The sequence below is a fragment of the Ranitomeya imitator genome, chromosome 1 (assembly GCF_032444005.1).
Source record: "Ranitomeya imitator isolate aRanImi1 chromosome 1, aRanImi1.pri, whole genome shotgun sequence".
Classification (NCBI taxonomy): domain Eukaryota; kingdom Metazoa; phylum Chordata; class Amphibia; order Anura; family Dendrobatidae; genus Ranitomeya; species Ranitomeya imitator.
The window spans coordinates 504,201,728-504,229,192 of record NC_091282.1 but is presented as its reverse complement, the minus strand read 5'-3'; the positions used below and the strand labels follow the sequence as shown (position 1 = coordinate 504,229,192).

At 44.8% G+C, this 27,465-nt stretch overlaps 2 protein-coding genes across 6 annotated transcripts in view; one reads left to right on the top strand and one right to left on the bottom strand.

The window, feature by feature from the left end:
* ACO1 (aconitase 1) overlaps positions 1–22,243 on the bottom strand; it is a 110,874-nt gene extending 88,631 nt beyond the window's left edge. For 2 of the 5 annotated variants that reach the window (XM_069766340.1, XM_069766384.1), the window contains exon 1: positions 22,115–22,243. The gene's annotated coding sequence lies outside the window, so the exon portion shown is untranslated. Of the gene's footprint in view, positions 1–6,367; positions 6,505–7,961; positions 8,101–22,114 lie in introns of those variants that run through there. The other 3 variants (XM_069766356.1, XM_069766347.1, XM_069766374.1) reach the window with 3 other exon arrangements.
* Positions 22,244–22,423: 180 nt separating this feature from the next.
* The window catches only part of CCDC171 (coiled-coil domain containing 171), a 149,241-nt gene continuing 144,199 nt past the window's right edge, over positions 22,424–27,465 (top strand). The window contains exon 1 of the mRNA XM_069766329.1: positions 22,424–22,779. The gene's annotated coding sequence lies outside the window, so the exon portion shown is untranslated. The remainder of the gene's footprint in view (positions 22,780–27,465) is intronic.

The window sequence follows — 27,465 nt, the reverse complement described above, 5'->3', positions numbered from 1 at the left end:
TGGCTTGACTCTGGTGTCAGATTTACCACAGGAGAAATGTCAGCTGCCACAGACGTGCCGCAATCTACGCAGATCAGCCAGAGCCTAATTCAGTTGGGTAATCGTCAAGTTTCCGCACAGGTTGTGTCCCAGCATGTGAATGAAGTATAAAATACCCCATGTGCTTATAATCTCCTGTCCTTGAGATTACACGTGTTATATCTGCAGATCGCGCCAAGATGCAAACGCTGAAACCATGGGGAAATTCTTACAATATCTTATATTATCCCTGTAGATTTTAAGCGGTTTCACGCCGGCAGAACATCAATTTTTTGAGCATTTTTCATCCACTCTAATGGAGATTTTCTTTTATATTATACTAATAAATGAAATGGAGATATCTAAAAAAAAATAAAGGGAACCCTAAAAATACCACATCCTAGATATCTCTGAATGACATTCCTGTTGCAAATTTTTATTCACTGCATCGTGAAATGTGTTTAGAACAATAAAACCTAACAATTATCAATGTAAATCAAAATTAATATCCCATGGAGGTCTGGATTTGGAATGATACTCAAAATCAAAGTGGAAAATCAAATTACAGGCTGATCCAACTTCAGTGGAAATGCCTCATGACAAGGAAATGATGCTCAGTAGTGTGTGGCCTCCACGTGCCTGTATGACCTCCCTACAATGCCTGGGCATGCTCCTGATGAGGCGGCGGATGGTCTCCTGAGGGATCTCCTCCCAGACCTGGACTAAAGTATCTGCCAACTCCTGGACAGTCTGTGGTACAACGTGAGGTTGGTGGATGGTGCGAGACATGATGTCCCAGATGTGTTCATTCGGATTCAGGTCTGGGGAACGGGCGGGCCAGTCCATAGCTTCAATGCCCACGGCATATACGGCAGGTGTATTGGGTAACTTTGCCCTGCTGAATTAGCACTGCCTGTCCATCGACTGCCATGTGTGCAAGACAATGATAAATCTTTATTTTTATATAGCGCCAACATATTCCGCAGCGCTTTACAGTTTTGCACACATTATCTACACATACATGGACAGTTACATTTATCTACAAATAAAATGTATCAATATGCAGGATGCCCTTAGGCTATGTTCACATGTTGCAGTTTTTTTTTAATGCAAATGTTACCAGCATTTTATAGTACAGGCAAAGTCTATGAGATTTCAGAAATCGCATGTACACAGCTTTTTTTGTCCCAGGATTTTGTGTAAAACTTGGGGTTTTGCAGAATGGAGCAGGTCACCTCTTTTAGCGTGAAAAAAAAAAAACCATGATGAAGTAGAATCAGGTTTTTTTTTATGCACTAAACTATCAGTATGTACAAGAGACAAATGTACCCCGACAAAGAAAAAAAAAAAAAAAAAAAGATATTTAAGCAAAACCTGCTTTTTTTTTTGCAACAAGTTTTATACTGCCAAGAAAGCAGGTTTTGCCTGCTGGAAAAAAAAGGCATCAAGGACAACATGAATGCATCAAGGACAACATGAATGCATCAAGGACAACATGAATGCATCAAGGACAACATGTGAACACAGCCTTGTACTGGAAAGCGCAGACCAATACTTGTTCTAATGCAAAAAGAAAACTCAAAAAGACGTAGCAGCTTAATATTTGGTAGGGCGACACTTTTTTTGCATGGGACAAACCCATTACAGGCTATTGATCCACTTGGAAGCCAAACATATGTGCATGACATATATCCTTACAATACAGATGGACGCACTGTTTGGAAATACGATCCGTTTTGTTGCATTATTACCTCGCAGTGGCTGCCAACAAGTAGAACAATGGTGGGCAAGCCCACCGCTGCAGAAGTACCTGGTGAAGTCGGCTGCACCGCTCTAGCTGGGAAACACACACAGGCACCTTCACACGGCTCTAGGGAAGGCCCTACTGGACAGAATACAGACTGAAAGAAATCTATCAAAGCCCTCTATATATGCACAAAAGCCACGGGAAAGGAGTAATATGGACAAAGAGGAAGCCTTTCCCAGAGTCATTATATTCCCACTCATTGAAGGCGCGGGACAATATTGCTAGTATAAAATAGAAGATGCTGTACTGTATATGCTTCAAGAAAGAAGAAGGTTTTGCTGAGTTTTGGTTGCCTGTTGTGCATGCTGATAAAGTTTAGTGTCCCCCTCCCGCCAAACAAACAAACAAAAAAAAAAAACATTATGCAACTTAAGGTTTTTACACCAAAAATGCAGCAAAACCTGATACTTGCGTTTTTGCATGAGACACGATGCAGTTTTCAAGAACGCAGCAGTTTTCCAAATCAGTCATAAAAAACAAAAAAATAAACCCACTGTTCTTGAGATTTCTGAAATTCATAGCTCTTGCCGGTATTGTAAACTGCAGTTTAAGATTTGCATATAAAAACAGCAAAGAGCCGTCTACTCATTTCAATAGGAAAAACATACCTATAGCGCAAATAAAGCGCTGTATTTCCACACTTTTTCCAGTGTGGAACAGCAAGCAACATGTTCATTCTTAAGACGTTTTTGGTCTGAGGAAAATCTCAAAATTTTGCCACAAAAACTACTAAAACCACACACAAACTATCCTAAAAGCAGGTTTTTTTTTAGTAGGAAAAATCTTTATATATATTTTTGGGAGGCTTCAGGGGGATTGTAGACACCTCTACAGTATATTAGAGAGCGCAAATACTGATAGTTCAAGTAAAAGGAGGCTACACACTTGTGAAAGACCTTATTGGCTCTCTGGCTCCTTTACTGACTTTATAGACATTAAATGTAGCAAAACTAACCAATATCCCAGCTGTAAAACCACAGAGAGGACATTGGTTGGAATGAGTAGTCAAAGAGTGTTGATAGAAAGGAGCACAATACCAACAGTTGAGGTTGGTGTTTGCCCATTAGTTAATGGACTATTGAGAGGAAGGAGTCAACTTGATAACTATGAGAGCTCCATTGTCCTCACCGCCAGCCCATTGTTTATTCGGCCTACTAGATTGGACCTTTGGTTACATTACCAGAGCAGTTTATATACACCAAACTTTATTCTTGGCCAGAAAAGATGTAGCCATGGAATGGATGGCTCCAAGACCTCATGTGGTCAGATACATCCATAAGGAAATATTGTATCATGTTCCTGTGGCTTAGTGGAGTTCAAATCTCGGGAGAGCCTATTTAATGGAAGTCTCCAAATAGATGCTGGACAAACATCTGTCTCAGATGGTTTAGGCTATGTGTACACACTGCAGATTTCCTGCGGATCCAAAGTGAATTTTTTCCACGCAGAAACGCTGCAGATCCACAAGTGATTTAGGCTGGTTTCACATTTGTGGCTGTGTCCGCAGTGTTTTGGATACATACATCAGCATGCATCTTGATTACCTATCTTTAACATTGTAAATACAGGTGCATGTGTTTGCATGCGTATTATTGCTGCGTGCGGCTTGGCGCGGATCAGGGCCGGAATGGGACTAAAATTCAGCCCTGGCATTTGAAGTTATACAGTCACCATGTGACAAGTGGGCCTGTTAACATCTTTGTACACTTGTAGGTTACAAGAAGTGAGGGGAGTGTAACACGACTATATAACATAATTACAGCTGTATCCAGCATTATAGCTCGGTCCTATTTATTGCTTTTAGTTGCAGTACCAAGAAAAGCCGCTACTTTACCTACATAACTGGATCTCATAGATAATGAAGGGATTGTGGAACCTCATTCTGATGCTCTATAAACTTTGCCTACAGCCACTTTTGGTTCCGCTGCGCAGCACGAGACCCGGTGACTCTGAAGAGCGGTGACATCAGTAACGTCACCGCTCTTCAGATATTCCGGGTCTTGCACTGAGCTCGGCGACTGTGAAGAGCGGTATTGTTACTACCGTCACCACTCTTCAGAGTCACTGGGTCTGGACTAGTAGTGGGGGTGTCTGATAGACACCTCTCCATTACTTACACCAGGGATTGATAGCAGCTGACATTACGAAGCTGACATCAACCCTAAAAATCATTACACATGCCAGAATTAAATGCTCTGGCGGCTGGAAAAAGCAGTAGAGTTAGCGCTATTCCTAGGCATCAGATGCCAACTACAACTGTCATCATCCTTGCCTCATCTCCCTGCGAAGTATTTCTGCTGTATTTACGTGCACTGATCTCAGGCCACTAAACGAATGTGATCGACAATACTGAAGTCGTTCGCTTGTTTCCTCGCCTCTTTACACCAACTGAGAAAGAATGAAGGGAACAGAACAATCACAATTAGATCAATCTGTCCCCATACAGTATCATGTTATCAGCAGAACAACTACAGTTTACACCGGCAATGTGCTGCTGAGAACAAGGATTTCTGTTTCCACATAAACAATCCAATCACTCGATGAATAGGCAACATTTTGATAGTATAATACACCCCATAGTCCTCCATATATTATAATGTGCACCTCAGTCCTCCATATAGCATAATATACTCCTCATAGTCCTTCATGTAGTATAATACATTCCTCAGTCCTCCAAATAGTCTCGCGCATCACCCCTACTCTGGAACTCTACCACAACATATTAGACTCTCACCTACCATCGAAACCTTCAAAAAGAACCTGAAGACCTTCCTCTTCCAGCAAGCCTACAACCTGCAGTAACCACCGATCGACCAAACCACTGCATGACCAGCTCTATGCTCACCCATCCCTTGTAGATTGTGAGCCCTTGCGGGCAGGGTCCTCTCTCTTCCTGTACCAGTTGCGACTTGTATTGTTCAAGATTATTGTACCTGTTTTTATTATGTATACCCCTCCTCACATGTAAAGCGCCAAGGAATAAATGGCGCTATAATAATAATAATGTATAATACACTCCTCAGTCCTCCATATAGTATAATACACTCCTCATAGTCCTCCATATATTAATACACTGCAATTCCTCCAAATAGTATAATACATTCCTCATAGTGCTCCATATAGTATAATGCCCTGCCATTGTCATGCATGTAGTACAATTTACTTCCTATAGTATAATGCACCCCATAGTTCTTCATATAGTATAATGTATACCCATAGTCCTCGACACAGTATATTGCAGCCCACATATGGTATAATGCAGTCCCTGCATATATAATATATGGTAGCCCCCTCATAGCGCATAATGCAGCCCCTCATAGAATATAATGTAGCCCCTCTATAGAATGCAATGCAGCGCTCCTCATATAGTATAATGCAGCTCCCCATTGAATATAACGTAGCCCCCTCAGAGTATGATGCAATCACCCCCATAGATTATAATACAGTCCCCCATAGAATGTAATACAGCACAGCCCTCATAGAATGTATTCCAACCAGCCCCCATAGAATGTAATGCAGCCAGCCCCCAATAGAATGTAATGCAGCACAGCCCCCACAATCCAGTTATCACTCATTGATATATTTAAAAAAAAAACAAAAAAAAAAAAACAAAAAAAAAACAAACCACACAACACTCTCCTCGTGCCCCGGCTCCGGTCTCAGCAGCTGCAAATGTGAACCTAGCCTTACAGTACAATGTAAATGAATGGGAAAAAAAATGTGCTAATGGTGCGGAAAAATCAGCACGGAAAACGCAGCAGATTCAAAAAAGGACTATGTCAATACTTTTTGCGGATCTGCAGTGTTTCTGCACTGATTCCATAACAGAAATCCGCAGGGGTAAAAAAAAAAAAAAAAGGAAGAAATCCGCAAAGAAAGAGAAAAAATCTACGCTTTTTTTTTTTGACCTGCGTTTTCTGCCAAGAAATGCTGAATCTGCACAGAAAATTCCACAGTCTAATCCGCAACGTGTGCAGATAGCCTTAGTGAATCCTGCATTGAGCAGGGGGTTGGACATGATGACCCTAGAGGCCCCCAAGTTCCAACTTAACATTCTATGTATCCAAAAAGCAGGTCTTTAGAAATGTAATAAAATCTAGGATGGTTGGCGAGGGCCCATTCACCATATCCTCTGCTGGACTCGGGTCCTCCAGTTACAGGATTACACAACTGCTGTAGGTCACGCTTTTTAGTCTGTTTGAATCTGATAATTTTTTTAAACCTTGTTCAAGAGCCAATGACCAGAGCAGACATTCGTGGTTCGCAGTTTTATGAGGGGGACTTTCACATATTGATACTTGCAATACCTAATAAATGTGCCTTCCCATTGCTATGGTATTTAAACCTACAGACCTTCTGGGAGAACTAAACGCTCTGAATGTTGCATACCCTGTTGTGTGTTACAGATTTTTCACGACCAAAAAAAAAAAAAAAAAAAAATTAAAAACAAAAAAATCCCCCATGTATAAAAAGATACTGAGGCGCTTACACAGCTTGTATTAACAGAAACTCCTCACTATGAGAAAAGCCACAAATACTCACAATACAGAAGCAGACAGACCTCAGACCCCACGAGCCATAGTCTTCTATACTTCAGCAACTTCACACACGCAACTGTATCAGCGAGAAGACTGACAAGTCACCCAGCTCCACCCGCCTCTCCGTACATTGTGCACACTACCTCTGTACTACAGGGAAGGATTATCTGCTGATCCACTCTGCATGACTCCTCAGGGTCCTCCCACAGGCTCATGTGTGGAACAGCTCCATGTGGACTAGATAAGACACCAGACAACCACCAGCCAGCTTCAGAAGTTGCAAGTCAACTAAGATTCAAGGTACTACCAAGTGCCACATTAACAAGTACGGTATATAACAATATAAAAAAAAAAAAAGGTTTACAATTAGATAAGTCTAGCTAACAAAATCCAAGTTACGAGACATACCTAAATGATCTCCTACAATCTAATATGACATGACTGCATATGGGATATAAAGCAGACATTTCCTTCCACCTCAAGCCTGCCCTGTAGATTGGCAATAGGTTGGAGGACGAGTACGTGAGAGGACTAGTGCACATTTTTAGTGGACCACCGCAGCACATCTCAGAGGATGACGAAACCGTTGCCAACAGCAGCGGCTTTCTGCAGTGTGCAGACCGGTAAGGAGGGCAGGGGTAAGGAGTGGGTGGAAGATGATGAGAGGAGTAGTTAGGTCCTAGACCCCACTTGGAGCAAAGGTCATACCAGTGAAGTGCGCAATTTGGGGAAAAAGAAGGTGGTCACACTGCCTCATCAGTACAGCAAAAGAGGGAGCAGGGTGCAAAAGCACAGCAGGCAGCCCCTTGCCAATACATCGGCTGCTACTGCTCACCACACTGACGAAACGAGCACACAAAAGCAATCTCAAAAAGGAGCTCCCTCGCGTGGCATTTCTTCAGGCAATGTGCTGAAGATGAGCAGTTTGCACGCTGTACTGTCAGATCCTGAAGCAAGGCATACATATTCTGAACCTGAGCGCCACCTGCATGATGAGGCATCTTAATTATAAGCACAAGGTGCAGTGGAGTACACACTTCAGAAAGTATGACAGATCTGAGCCTCCTCCTGATCCCTCTTCTACTGCTGTCCAAGTCACTTCTTTCAGCTCACGATCAGTAGGGACACCTGTCTCCCCACAAAGAATGTGACAGAACAACCATTGGGCATCTCCACCCCATCCTATGGAAGCGTTCAGCTCTCCATTTCCCAAATCCTCGAGTTAGGGAGGAAATAATCCCCCTACTCATGGTCCTGCTTGACAGTATTTGCAAATTTTTGGTCTTTGAAATGCTGCCATTCCGGCTGGTGTAGACAGTTTTTTTTTTTAAACAAAAAAAAAAAAAAAAGACAGATGGCAGTAGCTGTCTCACAATGCATTGTTCCGATTCACCACTACTTTTCCAGGAGGGCCATTCCTGCTCTGTACGCACATGTTGCGGACCAAATTAGGTGTGCAATGCTCAACACCATCAATGGCAAGGTCCACATAACCAATATGCATGGACCAGTAAGCATGGCCAGGAATGTTACATCTACCTAAATGCCCAATGGGTAAATGTAGTGGTGGCGGAAAAGCAATCTAGCGCACGTCTTACCACCAGTGAGGATTTCTGGACGTTTCTCTGTTCAGGGTGCCTTCTCCTCCGCTTCCACCATTGCCTCATCAACCGATCACATAAGACCTGCACATCCAACTTCAGCACAGCCACATGGAAATCCCACACCACGCAGGAGCTGTGGACAAGGATAAAACAGCACCTCAAGCCCAGCCTGGTGGTATGCGATAATGGGCAAAATCACATAGCAGCTCTGGACCTAGCGTGTTTGATGCACTTGCCTGGCAAATGTGCTTAAATTTGATGGTACAGAGCTTCCTAGAAAATTACCCATATATGCCAGAGCTGCTGCTGACTGTGAAGGCACTCTTTCACTGTCCTGCTGCTGCTCGCGTTTCGAGCTGCAGCCAACCACCTTACATATGCTGGAGAGTGTGGGAGCAGCAGAGGGCAAAAGTGGAGTTTCAGCTGCAGCATGCCAGACTTAGTCGCTCTGCTGACCACCACTTCACCACCACCGAGTGGCTCTCCATGAGGGATGCGTGTGCTGTGTTTCATTGCTTTGAATACTTCAACATGGCCAACGGTGATGAGGCCATCATGAGCATTACTATACCACTTTTATACCCGCTTTAAAAACAACTTCAAGAGATGATGGATGAGGGGGTGGCACAGAAGGAAGAGGAGCAAGAGGAACAGGGACCATTCAAACATTGCTCGGAGAGTGGGTTCCTGTATCAACAACAGCAAGGTACACAACTGTCCAGCCAGGGAACACTTTTGGAGTATGAGGAACAGTGTTTACAGCAGGGTGGCACTCAAAGCAACTCACAGTCACTGGAGAATGGCTAGGTAGGGGAATACAGAGGACCCAGACCATAAACGTCCAACAAAAGGACAGGTTGTCGTTGCCTCTGGGTTGCCTGGCACACCAGTCAATATATGCTACTGTAACTGAGCAATAACTTCTGAGTGGCCCGGATTGCTACCATTGCTGGTTACCAGGTGGCCACTCTGCTGGATCCCCGCTGAAAGGACAACGTATCATCATTGTTTCCATTACTGGAGAATGATAGCAAAATGCGTGATACTATGATGCAGATGTCCTGCTTCGTGATGAATGCCACTACCTCCCTCTGCCATGAATCTCGTAAAAACCTGCGGTGCTGATGAAATTCCAAAGGGCAGGACATTGAACTCAAAGTGCGTCTCTTGTCTCTGGGTAACTGCAAATATCAAGAATTTTCGGTACACTGGATGGATGGGGGTCATGATAATAAACTTCCTGAAAGTTGATGGTAGCCATGATGACGTTTTCCCCTATCGGTAGATTTTTATGGACTCCATTTTGAACCTTCTGTAAGTGATGTGATGGCTTAGACAGAGCTTTTAGTTTTATGATTATCCTGCAAGATCCGCATGGTTTCTTTACAAGAAACAGACAAAAAATAGAATTATTCTTACCGTTAATTCGGTTTCTAGGAACCTTCCACGACGGCATATGGAGGTTGTCTCTTTGCCCTAATGGGGAACAGGAAACACAAGAGAGGTTAAAAGCACCTCCCACCTCCCATTCACCAGTGACTTATAACTGAAACCATAGCACCGGTTTACCTTCTGAGTCCCAGAATTAATCCAGGAAATATAGATGGTGGGAAATTAGCGCCGTCGTGGAAGGTTCCTAGAAACCGAATTAACGGTAAGAATAATTCTATTTTCTCTAGTCACCTTCCACGACGGCATATGGAGGAATACCAACTAATTGGCACTAGGGAGGGACAACGGCCTGAAGAACCTTGCGGCCGAAGACTAAATCTCTATTGGATAATACATCCAACCTATAATGTTTGGAGAAGGTATGGAGTGACGACCACGTAGCTGCCCTGCAAATCTGCTCTGGAGATGCGCCTGCTCTCTGTGCCCAGGAGACCGACGTAGATCTAGTTGAATGGGCCTTAATTCCTACCGGAGGTAGTTTATTTTGAGCAAGGTAAGCTTCTGTAATGGCTTTTTTAATCCATGTAGCAATGGTACTCTTGGCTACCTTCTTCCCTTTATTTTGACCTGAGGAGTGGACAAAAAGGTTGTGATCAACTCTAAAGGCACGGGTTTGATCCAAGTAATGTAGCAGAATACGCCTAACATCGAGATTATTAAATCTTCTTTCCTCAGAGTTTGCAGGATTATTGCAAAAGGTTGGTAACACTATTTCTTGAGAACGATGGAATTCAGAGACCACTTTTGGGAGGAAAGAGGGATCAAGATGGAGTATTATTGAGTCTTCTCTAACCAGTAGATAAGGTTCTCTTATTGATAAGGCCTGTAATTCACCCACTCTTCTAGCTGAAGTTATAGCTACCAAGAAAACAGTCTTGTAGGCGAGATTTTGTGGGGAACAGGTAGACAAAGGTTCAAACGGTGGACCTGTAAGGCCTTGAAGCACAACATTGAGATCCCATGGAGGAACTATAACTTGCTTCCTAGGGTTCATTCTGTTTGCTGAGGTCATGAAGCTTTTAATCCAGCGATGTCCTGCTAGATCTTGATCAAAGATAGAACTGAGCGCAGAGACCTGGAGTTTCAGAGTACTGGATTTCAGACCAATTTCTAGGCCTCTTTGTAAAAAGTCTAATATCTTAGATATATATCTGGCCTGAGAGTGTCTGGAAGGTTAGGCAGACAAAAAGATGAATTTTTTTTCCAGATTTTATTATAAATAGCATTTGTTACCGGTTTTCTGGATTTTTGAAGAGTAGCTATAACAGGGTTTGATAACCCTTTCGCTCTCAGCACATTGGCTTCAGAAACCACGCCGCTAAATTCCATCTCTGAGGATCTGAGTGAAGAACTGGGCCCTGGGAAAGTAGATTGGCCTTTATCCGTAACATTATCGGTCGGTCCACCTGAAGTTGAACAATCAGGTTGAACCAACTTCTCTTGGGCCAAAATGGAGCAACCAAAATAGTTGGAGTCTTTTCTATCCGAATTTTCCGTAGCACCTTTGCAAGAATCGGAATGGGCGGAAATGCGTACGCCAGATGAAAATGCATCTTGAACTAAGGCGTCTACTGCTCTGGGATTTCCTCTTGGATCCAGGGAAAAAAATATTCCTACTTTCGCATTCTGGTGAGAAGCAAAGAGGTCGACCTCCGGGAGACCCTATCTGTTTACCAGAAAGTTGAAAGTTTGCCGATCCAGACTCCATTCGCCTGGGTGAATATCCTGTCGGCTCAAATAATCTGCCTGAAAATTGGCAGTACCTTTTAGATGAGTTGCCGTCAGGGACAGTAAATGTTTCTCGGCCCAGGCAAAGATTCGGGCAGAAATATTTTTTAGGCTGGTGAATCTTGTACTGCCCTGATGCCTGATGTGAGCCACCGTGGTCATGTTGTCCGAGTATATCTGGACATGTTGTCCAGAGAGTTGATGATTTGCTGCAAGGAGAGCTTCTTCCACCGCTTTGAGTTCTCGGAAGTTTGATGATCTCTCTCTGATTGACGGGTCCCAAAGACCCTGATAAGGAACATGATTTATCATGGCTCCCCAGCCTCTCTTGCTGGCATCTGATTTGATTGTGGTTAACGGAAATTGAATCCAACTCACACCCCTGCGAAGGTTTTCGGACTTCATCCACCATGTTAAGGATGCTTTCACTCGACCTGGAGTGTGAATCCTCTTGTTTAAAGAGCCAGGACGACCATCCCAATTGTCTAGCACATGGGTCTGGAGAATTCTTGAGTGGGCTTGAGCCCAAGCCACCGACTGAATGCAGGCTGTCATGGAGCCCAATAGTGACATTCCTTTCCGGAGTGTGGGAGATCTCATCTCCTTGTATTTCTTGACCTTTACTACTAATGGTAGTCTGTGATCTTCTGGAAGGAAGGACATTGTTTTTCCGAGTCCAGTATTACTCCCAAAAACTTTCTGGTTTTAGAGGGTTGAAGCTGGGATTTCTTTATGTTCGGAATCCAACCCAGAGACTTCAATATCTCTAATGTGGTTGATACATGAGATACCAGGGTCATTTTGGTGGGATCCACTATCAGCAGATCGTCCAGATAAGGCACTATACAAACCCCTCGTCTCCGAATGACTCGGCTTCCGCCATTACTTTGGAGAACACTCTCGGAGCTGATGAGATGCCGAAGGGAAGGACTCCAAACTGATAGTGATCCACCTGATGATTCCCCTGAATCGCAAACCTGAGATATTTTTGGTGTCTCGGGTGAATAGGGATATGAAAATACGCATCTTTCAGGTCGATTGTCGCCATAAAGGCGTGCTGATGTATTAAAGGAATGGCTGATTTTACAGACTCCATCTTGAATCTTCGATATTTTACATGTTGATTCAGACCCTTTAGATTTATGATGATACGTACTTCCCCTGATGGTTTTGGTACCAGGAATAAACGGGAATAATGTCCCTGACCCCATTCTGACTGTGGAACTGGGGAGATCACATTTGATCTTAAACGGTCTCTGAGACCCAGAGTTAGCAGTTTGTGATCCCTCATTGAGAGGGTAGTAACCTTTAGACCCTGAGGGGGGGGGGAGAAGTTAACTCGATCAATAGGTCCTCCTTGATAACATTGAGGACCCAGTGGGAGCTGGTGATGTTTTCCCACTGATCCACATAATTTGAGAGTCTTCCCCCCCACCGGGTCGGAGTCATTGTTTATCTTGCTGGAATGACTGTTGCTGCTGCTGCTGTTGTTGAGGGACGAAGATATTTTTCCCTCTGCCTTTAGCATAGCTCCACCTGCCGGTCTTGCCTTTACCCCTCGGCTGAGAGGGCTGAGACAGTGGGGCACGAAAAAAACGTTTTCTTGGTTGTTTTTGCTCCGGGAGCACCTTTTTCTTGTCGGTCGCTTTATCCAAAATGTCGTCTAAAGCTGGACCAAACACATAGTCTCCCTTAAAGGGGATGGCACATAACTTGGCCTTAGATGTGATGTCACCACTCCATAATTTAAGCCAGAGGGCTCTTCTGGCAGAGTTAGAGAGCACTAAAGATCTGGCGGCAATTCTAACGGATTCCAGAGAAGCATCCGCCAGAAACCCAGTAGCCTTATGTAAGATAGGGAGAGAATCCAACATCTCACTTCTGGAGGTACCCTGAGAAATGTGCGATTCTAATTTCTCCAGCCAACAGGAAAGGGTCCTCGCTACACAGGTAGAGGCAATATTAGCCTTGAGGACAGAAGAAGAAGACTCCCATGATTTCTTCAGGAGACTCTCAATCTTCCTATCAATAGGGTCTTTCAACTGCGACGCATTCTCAAAGGGGAGAGCAGTTTTTTTGGCGACTCTGGCCACCTGCACATCCACCTTGGGAATGTCGAGTTTGACAAGGTCACCTTATAGAGGAAATCTATGTTTCATTTCAGAAGACATACTAAGGCGCTTCTCAGGGAGTTCCCACTCAATCATATTAATAACATTTGCATGAACGGGGAATCCTGCCTTTTTCTCTGATTTGAGCCCACCAAACATATGATCCTGTATGGACTGTGGTACAGTTTCCTCTTCAAGCCCCATGGTGTTACGAACAGCAGACACCAGGTCCTCAATATAATCCGAGGAGAAGAGGTATTTCCTGACCTCATCCTTAGGGGATGCTGGATCTTCCCAGCCAGCAGATGAAGAAAAAGAGTGGTCTGAATCCGAATCAGATTCAACGACCTGAATCTTCCTCTTCTTAGCTGGGGAATGTGGTGGCGGAGGCGGGGGTGGAGGTGTGAAGGCTGCCAAGGAAGATTGTACCTCCTGTTTAACAAGAGAGCGTATCTCATCTAGAAGGGATGGTTGCTCGGCTTTTACTATCTTGTCAGTGCATGGCTGACATAGTTTTTTATCCCAAGTAGGAGGGAGCTTTGCAGAACAGACCGGACACTTCTTCCTAATAGCAGCTCTAGGGGCAGACTTTTCTCCCTGAAACAGAGAGGGAGAGAAGAATGAGGAGCTAACCCCTAATGAAACTACCTCCCGGATCCAGACCCTGCATACTCACAGTAGCATGGGTAGCGCTGGGCTCTGCAGACGCAGGGCACAAAGAACCATCCATACTGAAGAGATTATAGTCTTACCTTCAGTGGTGGTTCAGCAGGCTTTTATGGAGTAGGTCTCCTAGCACCTGCCTCCAACGATAGGATTTTCCCCTCCTCCTCCAGGATCCACGTGTGGGACGCCATTGGCACCGACACCGCCGCCGGCGAAACCCGGAAGAGCCGGCTTCATTGAGATACGAAAACCGGAAGTGACGCGCGCGCGACCGCTGACGTCACTTCCGGAACGCCGAACCGAGCAGCATGGAGGGAGGAAGCCGGGAAGCTCAGAGAGGATCCTGGCTGGGGATCCCGGCCTGCTTTACCCTCGCGGGGGCGCAGGAAGGCCGGGAAGGGTCCCGAGGTACCTGACAAGCAGGACGACGGGAGCAGCCCACGGAGAGGCACAAGGCGACCCCAGCTGCCCGGCTGAAACGCAGGTAAGACCTGAAGAATGACTGTAGCCACCGGCCACTACAGCATATGGAACCTCTCCCTGTCCCATGGGGAACAGGAAAGACACTGGTGAATGGGAGGTGGGAGGTGCTTTTAACCTCTCTTGTGTTTCCTGTTCCCCATTAGGGCAAAGAGACAACCTCCATATGCCGTCGTGGAAGGTGACTAGAGAAATAATGACGTCTGCTGTAATCTCTCTCTGTAACTGGAGATATTGACCCTGAAGATAGCAAATCCTGGAAACCGGATATTAGGGCATTTTGTAACTTCTGGGATCAAATGTAAGTTACCTTCAGGCACTGTGGGGGGTAGGAGGAGAACTCCATTTTCATTCCTAGTTTGATGGACTCGAGGAACTCCCGATCTGAGGAAATCTTCTGCCACTAGGAAAGGAATCTTGAGATAAGGGCTCGTACCGCTCTGGCGTCATCATGGTCTGTCTTGTCGCTGGTTCTGACCAAATAAGAGGTTTATTCCCTTTAACTGCTCCGTCACAATTTCCCTTTTACCCTGTACTGAGTGGGTCAAAGGCTTTTCTTCTGAAAACCCTTGGTTCAGAGAGGGATTTCTGCTAATCTGATGCTTTCTCTAGTAAATCACCTAGTGCTGGACTGAACATAGAGCTCTGGCAAAAATTAAGAGACCACTGCAAACTTTTTAGTTTGTCTGATTTTTCTCTTTTTAGGTATATTTTTGAGTAAAATGTAAATTGTTATTTTCTTCATAAATTACTGACATCATGTCTCCCAAGTTCCAAGCAATAAATTTTGTATTTATATTCTGAAAATGAGAAATGGTCAAAATAACAAAAAATGCATTGCTTGCAGACCTCAAATAATGCAAAAAAAAAAAAAGTACATAATCATTTAGAAACAACAATACTAAATGTTTTAACTCCGGAAGAGTTCAGAAATCAATAATTTGTGGAATAACCATGATTTTTAATCACAGCTTTCATGCGTCTTGGCATGCTTTCCACCAGTCTTTCACACTGCTTTTGGGTGACCTTATGCCACTCCTGGTACAAAAATTATGTAAGCAGTTATTTGTCTGATGGCTTGTGACTATCCATCTTCCACTTGATTTCATTCCAGAGGTTTTCAATGGGGTTCAGGTCTGGAGATTGGGCTGCCCATGACAAAATTTGATGTGGTGGTCCTTCATCCACACCTTGATTGACCTAGCTGTGTGGCATTGCACATTGTCCTGCTGGAAAAAACAGTCCTCACAGTAGGGGAACATTGCCTAAGGAATTGCAGAAGGAATCAACTTTTTTTCCAGGATAACCTTGTATGCGGTTTGATTCATACGTCCTTCGCAAAGATTAACTTGTCCAATTCCAGCCTTGAGGAAGCATCCTCAGATCAACACCTGGTCGCCTAATGGTTAGACGGAGACCTGAAGGGGTGTACAAGCCAGTGTCTTGCACCCACTGTGAAATTTGGTGGAGGATCGGTGATGATCTGGGGATGCTTCAGCAAGGCTGGGCAGGTTAATATTTGCGAAGGACATCATATGAAATTCATGACATTTCTTAGAAGCCGCAAAAGGTATGTGTGTGTAGCATGTGAGTGCTTAACAAAAAGTTCTGCACACAAATTAATTTACTGAGACCTCAGGTGGTCTGGCTAGGGCTGCCAGGACGACAAACCTTATGGGTTCCTGCATAAAATGTATAGGTAAGACTACCCCCTACACACACGAGAAGATAGAGACATCAGTGGGGAAAATCTGCGACTGTTCAGCAGGAACAGCTATGGCTACTAGTCTTCCTTGAGCAGATCATCAAAAAGGGCCCTATCAAGAAGAAAGATGCTTGTCAAAAGTGGAAAATTCATATTCTCTGAAAAATGTTCACCTAACGAGACCTAAAGCATTCAATCATATGGAATCAGGCTGACTCATCGAAACTCCATCATGCATTTCCAACAAAAGCAAAAATGATTATCCAGCAAATTCAAAAATAATAAAAAGCTAAGCAAACAGAATCAGGTGCTGTGAAATGTTAAATGACCAACTCAGAGATTGCCACTGGTGGAAAAGTCCAAAGTTTATGAGATAAGCATACCAGCTTGAAGTTTATGATGTGTATACTGTGACGTGCCCAGCTATTGTACATCTGCGGCAGAAGTAGGTAGCACCGGGGTGAACTTCAATAATTGTCTCATTTTCTCAAATATTTATTTATGGCTGTTTGGGTTTAGTAGAAGTAGCCTTCATGTTGTGGGTTAGGCGACTTTCACACTAGCGTTGTGCACTGCACGTCGCAATGTGTCGTTTAGGAGAAAAAAAAACGCATCCTGCAAAATTGCTTGTGTTTATGCTCTATTGTCTAACATTAGCGAAGCATTGCGACGCTTTGCCACACGTCGCTACTGTCGTGCGACGGTTGCGCCGTGTTGTGGCGGACCGTCGGCAGCAAAAAACGTTACATGTAACTTTTTTTGCTGCGTTGTGTCCGCCATTTCCGACCGTGCGTGCGCGGCCGGAACTCCGCCCCCACCTCCCTGCAACTCACAATGGGGCAGCGGATGCGCTGGAAAAATGCATCCGCTGCCCCCGTTGTGCGGCGCTTGCACAGTATGCGTTGGTATGTCGGGCCGACGCAGCGCGACGGCCCCGTACCGACGCTAGTGTGAAAGTAGCCTTACCCTGCATGCTGCATAAAGCTGTGTGTTTTTTATATATATATATATATATATATATATATATATATATATATATATATATATATATATATATATATATATATAGTAGGCAGCTTTGACAACATTGTCTGAATATACCCCTTTTGCTCTCACATGTGTTGTCATTTTAGGTTTTCTAATGTTTGGAAGTCTAAAGCTGTGTTAGCTGGTGAATTTAAAATATGTACGGTATATTCTATATACAGTCATGGCCAAAAGTATTGACACCCCTGCAATTCTGTTATATAATACTCATTTTCTTCCTGAAAATGATTGCAATCACAAATTCTTTGGTATCTTAAATGAAAAAACACAAAAGAGAATGAAGCAAAAAGCAAAACATTGATTATTTCACACAAAACTCCAAAAATGGGCCAGACAAAAGTATTGGCACCCTCAGCCTAATACTTGGTTGCACAACCTTTAGCCAAAATAACCGCGACCAACCTCTTCCGGTAACCATCAATGAGTTTCTTACAGTGCTCTGCTGGAATTTTAGAACATTCTTCTTTGGCAAACTGCTCCAGGTCCCTGATATTTGAAGGGTGCCTTCTCCAAACTGCCATTTTTAGATCTCTCCACAGGTGATCTATGGGATTCAGGTCTGGACTCATTGCTGGCCACCTTAGAAGTCTCCAGTGCTTTCTCTCAAACCATTTTCTAGTGCTTTTTGAAGTGTGTTTTGGGTCATTGTCCTGCTGGAAGACCCATGACCTCTGAGGGAGACCCAGCTTTCTCACACTGGGCCCTACATTATGCTGCAAAATTTGTTGGTAGCCTTCAGACTTCATAATGCCATGCACACGGTCAAGCAGTCCAGTGCCAGAGGCAGCAAAGCAACCCCAAAACATCAGGGAACCTCCGCCATGTTTGACTGTAGGGACCGTGTTCTTTTCTTTGAATGCCTCTTTTTTTTCTCCTGTAAACTCAATGTTGATGCCTTTGCCCAAAAAGCTCTACTTTTGTCTCATCTGACCAGAGAACATTCTTCCAAAACGTTGTAGGCTTTTTCAGGTAGGTTTTGGCAAACTCCAGCCTGGCTTTTTTGTGTCTCGGGGTAAGAAGTTGGGTCTTCCTGGGTCTCCTACCATACAGTCCCTTTTCATTCAGACACCGACGGATAGTACGGGTTGACACTGTTGTACCCTCGGACTGCAGGGCAGCTTGAACTTGTTTGGATGTTAGTCGAGGTTCTTTATCCAACATCCGCACAATCTTGCGTTGAAATCTCTTGTCAATTTTTCTTTTTCGTCCACCAATCTGACACTGATGACCTCTCTTAGGACATAAAATTTAGTTACGTAATCTTAAATACTATATTTCCCTTTGTAAAACAAGAGCACCCTATACACCGCTCCTGTACCGGCGACGTGCCTCCCAAGGATCACATGACATTGCATGCCACATGAGTCCTGTAGCCAATCAGCCACCCCTAATGGTTTGCATAGCTCTCAACTCTCCCAGCGCCAGTATGGGTGATGAGTAAGTCGTTTTTATTTTACAAGGGGGATATAGCATTTAAGAAAAGGGATATTCCAAGTAGTGGACAACTCCTATAAAGATGACCCCCAACTGGAAAAAGACAAAGAAACCAAACATTTGTATTGCGCTTTTCTAAGCAGGTAAGGGTATGTGATCTAAGACAAAGTGCATCTGGGGTCTAAATGTTAGCTGCTGGCTGAGTCATTTTAGAAGTCTGGTAGATGGGCTTAACTATTGGTTTGTGCAGCTCATGCCTCACGAGAAAGCCAAGCTTGGTTCACTTCAGTCGTGTGATGCTCGGATTGTTGGCTGTCCAATGTATACAGACGAAATACATCTGAAAACATAATGGGGAACTTGAATGAAGACTGGGGTTTTATATGCCATCCTACAGCCAGGGTTTTCTGGAGTTCGATGCGCCAGACTCCGGCTTCTTTATGAATATGGCATATCTCTTGGGCGCCTGTGCAACAGCTAGAACATGTACTTTAGTCAGACTGGCTAGGTGATGATCGGAGACTGCTTTACTTCCACTGACACTAGAAACCTGCAGTGTGTGGATGGTCATCTATATGCTGATGACACTCAGATCTACCTTTCTGGCCCAGACGTCACCTCCCTGCTGTCCAGAATCCCAGAGTGTTTATCAGCCACATCCTCCTTCTCCTCTCGCTTCCTCAAACTCGATGTGGACAAAACTGAACTAATTATCTTTCCTCCATCCTGCACACCCTCCTTACCTGATCTATCACAATAAACGAATTCACACTTTCCCCTGTCCCTGTAATCCGCTGCCTTGGATTAACTCTCGACTCTGCCCTGTTCTTCAAACCGCACATCCAGCTCTCGCCACCTTCTGTCGCCTCCAGCTCAAAAATATTTCCAGAATCAGTCCTGTCCTCAACCCTCACTACCAAAATGCTCGTGCATGCCCTAATCATCTCCCGCCTTGACTACTGCAACATCACGTGTTTCTCAACGCAAGCAATAAATAGCCAGGTCTTTCACCGGGAAGGAACAACCACGGGAAGGACAGCATCCAAAAAGGAAAACCACCTATGCCCCGAAACAGCTGTCTGTGGATGGATACCATGTTTTGGCATAGGTGGTTTTCATTTTTGGATGCTGTCCTTCCCGTGGTTGTTCCTTCCCGGTGAAAGACCTGGCTATTTATTGCTTGCGTTGAGAAACACGTGATGGTGTCTCCGCGACTTTTCTACATGCATTTGCATATTTCCCATAAGGGATGGGGGCAGTGTTCTGGATCACTGCGTTGAGAAACATGTGATGGTGTCTCCGCAGTGTTGGATGTTTTGATCTCTCCGAGGTCATTCATCCTTATGTTTATATTGACTACTGCAACATCCTCCTTTGTGGCCTACCTTCTAACACTCTCAAACCCCTCCAGTCCGTCATTAACTCTGCTGCCCAACTAATTACAGTATATACTCAAGAATAAGCCGAGAATTTCAGCCCATTTATTTTAGGCTGAAATTGCCCCTCTCGGCTTATACTCGAGTCATTCCCAGGGGTCAGCAGGGGAGGGGGAGCGGCAGCCGTCTAATCATACTCACCTGCTCCTGGCACGGTCGCTGGTTCTCCGGGCACTGACAGCTTCTTCTTGTATTGAGCGGTCACATGGTACCGCTCATTACAGTAATGAATATGGACCCCACTCCAGTCCCATAGGGGTGGAGGCGCATATTCATTACTGTAATGAGCGGTACCATGTGAGCGCTCAATACAGGAAGTAGCTGTCAGCACCCGGAGAACCAGGGACCTGCAGGGACCGCGCCAGGAGCAGGTGAGTATAACGGAGGCATATTCACCTGTCCCACCGTCGGCGCCGCTCCGTCTTCCGCGTCCTCTGTAGTGACTCTCAGGTCAGAGGGCGCGATGACGCAATTAGTGTGCGCCGCCCTCTGCCTGAACAGTCAGTGAAGAGGATGCGGAAGAGACAGCGGTGCTCAGTGGTGGAACGGGAAAGGTGAGTATAGCAAGTGCCGGGGGCCTGAGCAACGAGAGGCGAGTATGTGATTTTTCTTTTTTTTAATCGCAGCAACAGCATATGGGTCAAATACCTCTATGGAGCATCTTATGGGGCCATAATCAGCATTTGTGCAGCATTATATGGGGCGTATTTTAATATGGAGCATCTTATGGGCCCATCATAAACTGTATGGAGCATTATATGGGGCTCCTGATTCAATATGGATATTCAAAAACACTTAACCTACTGATGTCTCAATTAATTTTACTTTTATTGGTATCTATTTTTATTTTTGACATTTACCAGTAGCTGCTGCATTTGCCACCCTAAGCTTATACTCGAGTCATTAAGTTTTCCTAGTTTTTTGTGGCAAAATTAGGGGGGGGGGTCGGCTTATACTAGAGTGTATACGGAAATCTCTCCTCGCTACACTCCTGTTTCCCCTCTTTGCAAATCTCTTCACTGGCTCCCATTCCCTCAGCGTTTCCAGTTTAAATTACTAACACTGACCTACAAAGCCATCCATAACCGGTCTCCTCCATATATCTCTGAACTAATCTCTCAATATCTTCCCTCACGTGATCTCCGGTCCTCCCAAGACCTCCTTCTCTCCTCCACACTTATCCGCTCCTCACCCAACCGCCTCCAAGACTTCTCCAGAATATCCCCCATCCTCTGGAATTCTTTACCTCAACACGTCCAACTATCAATCACATTTATTTTGGATCCTTCAGACGGAACCTGAAAACCCATCTCTTCAAAGAAGCTTATAGCCTGTAAAGACCACACAGCCACCTCAACACCATTGGAGCTACTGCAACCCCCGACCTACTGTCTCCTACCACAATCCTGTAGAATGTAAGCCCACAAGGGCAGGGTCCTCTCCCCTCTGTATCAGTCTGTCATTGTTAGTTTACTGTATGTGATATTTGTAACTTGTATGTAACCCCTTCTCATGTAAAGCACCATGGAATCAATGGTGCTATATAAATAATAATAATGATGATAATAGTAGATTCAATCATGCAATCCAAGGAGAAAACCTTCTGTGGGGAAGCTTGGGTATCCTTACACCTGCCAACAATACAGTAACAGGTAAACCTCAATATCCAGCAAGGAATAGCACCTTATAATATAGATCTCACATGTAAAGCTCCATAGAATAGATGGCGCTATAATAATAATAATAATAATAATATGTGGTACATAGAGAATAACATAGCTATATAAATACACTTTATTAGATATGCATTAATTTAAGACCAATGCCAGCGCCTCCGGGCTAAGTAGTCTGCCCTCACAGGTCCATTGGAATAAGTAACTGATGTTTTGTAATGGGTTAAATGACTCGGCCACAGTAAGGAATAGCTATTCATGCAGTTGCCTCGCTGATCCATGCAGTAGTCAGGCCTCCACACTGCTGCTCAGGCTCTGCAGGCACAGCACTCATGCTACCAGCAGCACATCACCTCCATAGCACAGAGAGGTCACATGACAGGCACAGACAGCGTGAGCCCACCCAGCCCCTCACCTGCCACTGGTGACCGCTCCTCCTAGACGTGGGGCACAACACCTGACCCGAGCCCTCCCAGGACTGGCACGTCAGGAGCCCAGAAAGGAAGTGCACTGCACTGCTAGCACACCAAGCCCGGAATAAAGTTTTGTTTGTTGAAAGTTCACGCCTCTTCCCAGTTACTGGTTGGTCCTATGATAGACCACGCCCCTTTGCCCCGATTGGCGGAAGCTCCGAGGTGCTTGACAGATATGGCATGTGACGTTTAAAATCCAAGCTGTGTATGTTATAGGAAGCGTGTGTTAGCGGCACCTAGTGGTTATCAGTGTTACTGCAAGTGACGTTACCTGCAGTTATGAGCGAAGTGTATGTTATTATCAGTGTATATAATTGTGTGACTTCTACAGAATTACAGAGCTGCGACTTTGTCAGCCGCCATCTTTTTTCCTCCTATCGGCTTCCATAGCGTCCCCCTTGTTGCTTATAGCAACCGACTGTCCCTCCGGAGAGTGGAATCCGGCTGCTCCTCTTCACCAATCGCAATCAGGTCTCTCGCTCTACAAGGAGCACAGATTCCACCAATCAGAGGCCAGAGATTGTCCGGCGGGCGCTGCAGCGGGACACAGAACCCGAGGAACGTCATCAATGAGAGCAATACTAACCGGCCGGATCGCAGGGAGCAGGTAGGGGCCCGTGCTGCCATGGTGCAGGCGGATGGCGAGCTGACACTTATAGTTCTCCTTCCATTAGCTGACCGTGTGAGACCCCCATAGTGTGGCACTAGCTGCTCAACATTGGTGGGTGCTGCGGACTGGGGAACCTGTGCCCACCGCACACTAGGACCACCAGTGGTGATACTGGAAAGGCGGGAGCCCCAATGCAGCACAGCCCCACTTCTCCTGAGGGCCAAAGGAACTGTGACACCCCTGCACCTAGTAGTCCATACACCCCTGCCAGCCACACAACCTGTGGTTGCCATAGCAACCATCCATGTGGGTGCAATTCTGTGTATGACTGAACTGCTGCACATCACCCCGACACGTACAGGGGGCTGGGAGGGTCCTGCCTCACCCGGTAAGACCGCCATCAGACACCCGTATATCCTGATCTGAGTACAGACTGGTCAGCCATGGGACTCCTGGCCCCGAGTTCAGATTGGGAGACCCCCGGTGACCAGTGCGTGGTGGTCTGCACTCACATCGTGATATACAGCCCAGGGGTTCCAGCGATCGGATGAAATATGGTCCACTTTCACCAGGAAGAAATCTGTCCGCCCGCAGGGCGCGCGTCTTATACAGCAGCAGGGGTTAACGTGCCAGTGTAAATAATGACAGTAGGATCCGTACAGTCCAGCCAGTGTGGCGGCCAGGTATTGTGTGACCGGAATGGGCGATTCTCATCCGAAATACAGGAGGGACCAGTGCTTGCTGCGATGGGTTGCCCACGGCCACTTAGTCCACGAGGAGAAACTCATCTGAACTGCCCTATTGGAAACACTGGTCCATGCGGTCCTGACCGCTAACACATGGCCAATCCGTGGGCAGCACCAGGCGCAGGCCGTGCAACCTCAGTTTAGAGATACCGCAGCTTAAAATTAGCATAAAAAGCGCAACGTTTGGGCATAGCCTTAGTCTTTCTTCAGGCATCTGTTTCTTTGTAGGTGTTCTGGTTTTCATGGATAAAACGTGTATCCATTATAATCTATGCGGATGTTCATATCATCTGCTAAAAAATAAATACAAGTACCTATAAAAAACCAAATCAAAGCACAGACATGACTGATTTGAGGCATTCGAGTCTATATGGGTCAGCTAAATACTCAGGCAGCACTCTGATGGCGTCCCAGGCGCATGTCCGGTACTCACCCTGGGGTAGGAGAGGCCTGAGAATTCTCCGTCACTTGCGAAACCCTGATGAAACTGATGGTGTAAACTGCCCAAACCGATGCCGCTGTGTTTTTATTTTATGTGAGAGAGAAACTGAGTGTATGAATGAGGCTTGAGGCCAAGTTCAGACAATTTTTTTTACGTTTGTGTGAAAAAAAAAAAAAAACTGGCCCAGTTTCAGTCAGATTTTCATCAGTGCTTGATCATTGTGTAGGTATGTGCATACAAAGTCTTGTTGAGGCAGAGTTCTCCCCATAAAATGGACATAGTGCGCAGCAACATCAAAACGACACTGCTGTGCACATGTTACATACGTAATTTCTTAATTCTGTGTTCAGAAACAGTGAAGTGGTTAAAAAGCGCCATGCGCATTCTTCTAGCGGCTTCCGCTGAGTAGCCACTTCCTCCCTATACCTCACAGTGTAAAGAGCCGCGAGCACGACAGCAAAGTCACCTCAGGAAAACGACCACCTGAAGCGCTAGCAAAGACACGGGGCCTAAATAACACTGTGTACCCCCCTCAGCTTTTAACATCAGGTTCTCCTAAATGAGACTGCTGTTTCTCACGTTTCACCTTCTACACAAACATGAAGGTCGGGCAGCACGAGGATCCATCTAGGCCGGTACCCACGTGCTGCCCGAGGTTTCCACAGACCTGCATTGTCCAGTTTGGTCAGTGACTCCGTTCCAAAAGACATTTTTTACCAACAAATAGTCCTCCTAATGTGTGAATGGGCTGTCGGTGAAAAATACAGAGCATAAATGGAAAATGGATGTCTGAATGAGGCCTTAGTAGAACGCCAGCTACTCTTCACCCTCGTTGCCTATAAGGGGTTATTGCAATTCAGATTTTCAGTAATTACCAATATGAAGAGACCACCTAAAAAGGGGTTTATCTATGAATACATTTTTATCCCAGTTATTGTGCTGTAGGTATAAATAAGCTCCTCATTACTCACCGTGCTCAGGTCCGGCTGGGCTTCTCCACTGCTTCACTCATTCTTTGTAAAAGGAAGACTTATTTGACATGCCGCAGCGGTGACATCACCTGTAGCACACGTGACCGCTGCAGTCAGTCACTAGGCAGGTGATTATACCTTTTTTTTTCCTTAAACTCGGACAACTGGGATAAAACAATGTATTCATTGAAATCCGGTCACTGAGGTACTCGGCGCACAAACAGCTTAATGTTAGCCACTCAGTTACCCACATCCCAGCGTAACATTGGCCTTCACCCATTAACCCTTGCACGGGGATCTGGATTTACATAGGAGGTCGTAGGTTGGTTCTTCAGATTAGGTGGTGGAAGCCTAGTGAATACCTGGAGGTCAGAGACAGGAGCAGAATAGTCAGTATGAATCCGGGTCAAAACCGTGGACTGAAGCACAGCTATACTAAACTATACCTGACACCTCCCATCATAATTCTAGGTGTTAAGTAGGGTGTGGTGCTGTCCCATTGGTCACAGTAGGGAGCTGGGTACTCTAGATCAGGGGTCCCCAACTCCAGTCCTCAAGGCCCACCAACAGGTATTGTTTTCAGGATTTCCTTTGCATTGCACAGGTGATGCAATTATTACCTGGGCAAGACATCCTGAAAACATGACCTGTTGGTGGGAGGACTGGAGTTGGGGACCTCTGCTCTAGATGGACAACACTACAGGTCCTAGGCACACTAACATCACTGGTTGGACAGAGCCTACGATTCCCATTTTTGGCTATTCTTACAATCAGTGTTTCATCCTTTTGTCTCGTATGAAAAAAAGTCCTTGCTTCTCCAAAACATTAAACCTCGGACGACCAGTGCATTTTTCATTTTTGCACTTTCTTTCAAGAGCCATAACCTTTTTTTTTTCTATTTTTCTGTCGACACAGACGTATGAGGGCTTGTTTTTTGTGGGACAAACTGTAGTTTTAGATGTTTTTTCTTTTACCATAGGTTGTTCTGAAAAATGAGAAACAATTTCAAGTGGGATGAAATGGTGAAAAATAATGCAATCATAATATTACTACTTTTTTAATGGCAGACATTGTGAGGTAAAAAATTCCTGGAAACATGATTGTCCTGGACTGTCCGATTACAGCAATAATGAATGTGCATGAAGGGGTTAAACCGTAAAAAAAGGACATCACTCGGATGACACACACATGGCACCCGCTGACTTGGTTTGATGTGTGAGCCGTGATCTCCATTTTCATTTTTGAGGACACTAGGTCCACAAAGAAATCTGTCTTGATAAGTCAAAAATAGTTAAAATGTGGTGCCAGGTACCCTGTCTATGATACTCAATAGAGAGGGGAGGGGAAACGGAGTGAGGAGCAATCAGAAAATTGAGAGACCAGGCAGAATGAGCTGCAGCTTCAAGCACCTCTTTATTCAAGAGCTGGATTCACAGCCACTCGGCTCAGTTTTACTGAAAAACATTATCCATTCTGTTGTGTAGTGTCCCTCCATCCTTCTCTGTGTGCCACAGAGAAATAGAATCGGGAATCCCTCTGTTTCGCTGTACTGTGTATCGAAGATATTTTAGCAGCTAACATCCACCTATGTGCTCAGAGAATTTAAGTAGAGATGGATCATGCAGAGGGGAAAACTAATGAAAAGGCAGGATAGCGCCATTCCTTATGGACGCAGCTTATTCTTAAAAGTAACTTGAAATGACCTGTGCACATTAATCAGTGTTGTACAGAGTTATTACCTCAAAGTGATGCTGGTCAGATTTTAAAACTGCTAAACTGTAAAGCGCTGCGGAATATGTTGGCGCTATATAAATAAGTATTATTATTACTGTTGTTAGTAGCTGTGCCCGGGATAGCTCACTGCAGCTTCAATTTGATTGCGTTGTGTTAGTGGCTGTGCCCGAGATTACAAGTACAGAGCTGTGTCTGCTAAATATTGGAGGTGCCACTCTGCTCCATCCCCTTCCATCATCCCCTTAATATTCTAATATTGATGAATTAATCGATTGAAGAATAGGTCACCAGTTTTCCAGTCCCAGATAACCTTTCTAAAAGCATGAAGGAGAACTTTTTGAGAATCCACTTTAAGTCCTTCGTAACATGTTTTGTGTTTGCGGCTTTTTTTTTTTTTTTTGCGCTTTCATTATTTCCTCATCTGTTTTTGCGTAGGGAGCTGCAGTTTTTTTTTAATACCATTTTGGGGTGCATATGATTTTTTTGATTGCTTTGTATTTCATTTTTTGGGGGAGGCAAGATGACCGAAAAACTGGAAACCTTTTTTTTTCTGTTTACAGTATGGGCTAAATAATGCTATATATTTCTCTATTAAACCGCTGAATATGTAGTAATGTAAGATTTCTTTATTTTCTAGCTCAATAAAGTTTGCAGGACAACATGTGGAATATATAGTATAACTTTTTTTTTAAATATTGTTAATTCATAGAGATGAGTTGGTTGATTCGCGTGACTCTGGTCCATCATCCAGGTCGGTGGTACCTGGCCACTAGATGGGAACCCCTCGAAT